Here is a 4,784-nt window from a genome sequence, read left to right as displayed (position 1 = left end):
AGATAAAGAATTTTAAAGAAGGGAGAAATAAAGCTTTGAAGACATTGCATAATGAATAATATTAAAGCAAATTGAAGCAGAGTTTGAAAAATAATAATAATAAAAATATTTTTAAAAATTTCAAAGGGATTAAAATGGGGGTATATATAATTGAATAAGAAGTATAAATTAAGAGGTTAATAGAAAATGGAACAGCTAAAAACAGATTAAAACAAGGGGGTGGTCTGTGTCCTCCTGGGGACTGTGTAATTTTAATGTGAAATCTTTCTGTAGTCATCCTGTTTTGGAAGCTCAGCTTGCTGTTTCTAGAGGCCCTCCATTGAAGCCCTCATCTGTGCTGCTCCCAGGACATTTGGAAAGCAGATCCCTTCTACACTAAACACTGGTTCAGGTGCAGCTCCCTTTACTCTGGGCTGGTTTGTCACTGCCCTGCCCGATGCTGCAGACAGATGTTGCAGACTGACAAGGAAGGATTGGGCATTATGCCCTTTCCCAGCACCATGGTCAGGGGCTGCATTCCAGCTCAAAACTTGAGGGGCAACCCGCCCTCTCAGGTTGCCAATCACTCTGCTGCTCTGTGCCTCTGTACGCACTGCCTCGGGTTTGCACACCAGACGTGGGCTCAGGGAAGACTGAGGAATAGCCCTGTCTCTGGTCTGGGCCAAAATCGAGCTCCTTGTTTGTCTTGGCAGACATGTTCTCTAAGGAACCAGACTGTAGTATCATATTTGCCTCATGCTGTCGACAAGTCTCAGTCTGGCCCTTGATGCTGCTAAGCCCCTAGGTGTAGATGCAGGTTTTGCCCCCACTGCCACCTGGGGGCAAAGCACCAGAGTGTATGGTGGCTGTGTCTGAGCCCCAGCTCTCTTCACCTAGAAACTTTTGTGGATTTTCAGAGATGGGGATGGCACCCTTCCACCAATAGGGCACATCTGCCCTGTTGTTTTATGGGGGGCCCAGGTTGTTCTGCCCTGTGCACCCACAGCAATGGCTAAAGCACACTCCATTCCCCCAGGCCACCACAGTGCACCGATTCCCATCTACCACCCAGCGCGGGCAGCATGGCCCTGCCCCCAGCTTCCGGGCTGCATCTTCGGCTGGGTGTCACAGGGATTCTCTGTGCCTGTTTAATTTAGTTCTGTCATTCAACTTATACTATGTACAGGGCCAAGCCTCGGAGGCTCGCCCTCCGTCCTGCCGATCTCTCAGTTGGAGAGGGGAGACATAGTGAATGAGCACCAATCCTTCTTTGCTTCTCCCTCCCCGTGGGGCCTGTCCCTTTCTGTTTTACCTTTTATTCTTTCTTTCTTCCTTTTCTCCTACCAGATTTTTCACATCTTTATCTACTGAAGAGGACAATGATCTGTCAGATTTCTGCAGGTTCTCTGGTTAGCTGAGTGGGTCTGTGGATATGAGTCTTGGTGCATTTGTGGAAAGGGTGAGCTACAAGCATCTTTCTACTCCTCCATCTTTGCCTCCCCCAAAGAAACTCTCACTTTATTGTGGAAGATAAACATAGTCTGGAAAAAATGGAAAAGATATTCTATGGAAATGACAATAAAGTGCAGATTGCAATGTTCAACTCATAGAAAATACGTTTTAAAATAAGGGCCAAAATGAAAAAAAAATATGAGATTATATAAAGAAAAAAGGATCAATAAAAAAATAGGATATTACACTCATTAAATTATATATGGACCAAACACCGTAGATCCTAGATATAAAAAGAAATTTCAGTAGACAAGAAAAAATTAATTCATTATAAAACAATAATAGTAAATGAGTTTAACTCCTCACTATTCTCATGGCCAGATCATCCAGAAAGAATATTTGTAAGGAAACAGAGGTCTTAATAGCATATTAGATCATTTGAACCTAAGTGAGCTATTGGACACTACACCAGAAAAGCAGAACACATAAACTTTTCAAGTGTGCACAGGATGCTGCCTAAGGAATTAACCACATATTATGTCATGAAATGAGCCTCAGGGAGTTTAAGCAAATATAGATTACAGCAAGTAGTTTTCCATACACAAAAGTATGATACTGTGCATCAACACTAGAAAGAAGAATAGGAAAAGCACAAACATAAAGCCAAATCACATCCTTTAAAAAAAATAAAGAAAGGTCAATGATGAAATCAAAGAGGTGATGAAATCAAAGAGGTTATAAAATCATACCTGGAGACAAATTACAATGAAAACACAGCTACATAAAATGTATGGGATACAGCAAAAACAAATCTAAGAGGGTAGATGAGAACAAATCATGACTTCCACAAGGAACAAGAAAAACCTCATAGAAAGTACCAAGCATACTACACAAAATAGAGAGAAATAAGAACAAACAAAACACAAAGGTAGTAGAATGACAAATCTTTAATGATTATGTTGAAAATAAATAGAATAAAAGTTGAAAATTAAATAACAAATCATATAATCAACAGCTTTAATTTCCTTAAAAATATTAACAAACAGGTATACATTTAGCCAGCCTTATCAAGAAATACAGAGACTGTACCCTAACAAAATAAGAAATGAAACAATAGAAATAACATCTGATATTACAGAAATACAAAAAATGATTATGTAAGCACTATGAGCTGTTACATGACAACCAACTGGACGACCTAAAGGAAATGGACAAATTTCTAGAAATGTACAGCCTGCCAACACTGAATAAAAAGAAAACTGAGAACTTGAAAAGAGTAATCAGTATAAGTTAAATTAAATCTATAATTTAAAAACACCCCTTGAACAAAATGCCGAGATGCTTTCAGTAAAACCCCTTTTCCCCCAGCTATTTTAAAAATGAAGGAGGAAGGAAAATTCCCAAAGTTATTCTATGAGGCTACCATTACCCTGATAACAAAACCAGTCAAAGACACTAACAAAAAAAAATGAAAATGAAAATCCAATATCCTTGATGAATATACATTAATAAATCCTCAAAAAACATCAACAAATGAATCCAGCAATACATAGAAAAGATTATACATGATGATCAGTTGGACTCCTTCCAGAGTCAAAAGGATGGTTCAACATACACAAATCAATCAGCGTGACATATCTCTAATAAGGGAAGGACAAAATACACAATACCATGTCAATACATTAAGAAAAAACATTTGACAAAATTCAACATACGTTCATAATCAGAACTCTCATGAAAGTGAGTACAATGGAAACATCTCTCAACATAATAAAGGCCATTTATAATCATATATAATTCTCAGGGAAAAGGCTGAAAGCCTTATGGGTAAATTCGGGAACAAAACAAGGATTCCTACTCTCACCACATCTGTTCAATAATAATAGAAGAAAAGAAAAGGAAAAGAAAAAGAAATGAAAGAAATGCAAAATGGAAAGAAAGAGGTAAAATTGTTACTAGTACTAATGGCATAACAATCTACATAGAGAATCCTAAGGGCTTCACACTGACTATTATGAACAACAAATAATTTCATCAAGGGAGCAGGGTACAAGATTAATGTAAAGAAGTCTCTTGCATTTCTACACATTAATCATGAGATACCATAAAATGGACGTTGAAAGCAATAATAATTAAAACCCCATACCCCCGAATATCTTGGAATAAATGTAACCACATACGTGAAAGATCTAAACACTGAAAATAATAAAACATTGACAAAGAAACTAAAGATGATTCAAACAAATGGAAAGATGTGGTCTTGGATTGAGACTTCATATTGCAAACATGGCCGTACTAAACAAAGAAACCAAATGATTTAGTGCAATTCCTGTTATGAAGCTGTAGTATTTTCCACAGAACCAGAAAATAAATATCTCTAAGTTTTACATGAAACCATTAAAAATTGCCAAAATGTTGAGGAAAAACAACAAATCTGGAGGTATATCCCTCCCAGATACCTTACTATACTACAAAGCTTAAGTAATACAAGCAGCATGGCATTGGCACAGAGATATAATTGAAAAAAAAAAACCAGATAGAGAGCCTAGAAATAATTCCACACACCTATGAGAAATGAAACTATGATAAAAGAGGCAAGAGTACACAATGGAGAAAAGACAGTCTCATCAATGAATAGTGTAGTGAAAGCTGGACATCTACATGTAAAACAGTGAAATGAGAGCATTCCCTGACATCATATACAAAAATAAACTCCAAGTTTATTAAGGACCTAAATGAAAGGCCTGATACTATAAAACTGCTAGAAGGGAATATAGGTGATTCACTTTTGGATGTATATCATAGGAATACTTTCTTATATCAGTCTCCTAAGGCAAAAGAAATAAAAGGAAAAATAAGCAAGTGGGACCTAAAAAAACTTGAAAATTTCTGCACAGTTAAGGACACTATAAATGAAATGAAAACACTGCCTGTGCAATTGGAGAACATATTTGCAAACAATGCATGTGACCAGGGGTTAATAGATGTAGGTTAATAGATGTAACATGGATTTAGGTTACACAACTCAAGGTGGAAAACAAAAATCCAATCAAAAACTAGAGCAGAGTACCTGAGTTAATATTTTTCCAAAGAAAACTTACAGATGAGTAACAGGCAAGTGATAAAATTGCTCAACATTACTAATTATTAGATAATTGCAAATCAAAATCAAAATGAGGTATCACTGAAAACTGGTCAAATGGCTATTATCAAAAATTCTACAAATAGAAAGTGTTGGAGACAATGTGGAGGTAACAGATATTTGGTTTTCTCTTCGTAGGAAAGTAAATTGTTGGAACTTATATGGAAAACAGTATTTAGATTTGTTTAAAAACTAAAAAGTTAACTACCAT

This window comes from Vicugna pacos, unplaced genomic scaffold (assembly GCF_048564905.1).
Source record: "Vicugna pacos unplaced genomic scaffold, VicPac4 scaffold_20, whole genome shotgun sequence".
Classification (NCBI taxonomy): domain Eukaryota; kingdom Metazoa; phylum Chordata; class Mammalia; order Artiodactyla; family Camelidae; genus Vicugna; species Vicugna pacos.
Note: the sequence above shows the minus strand (reverse complement) of the source record.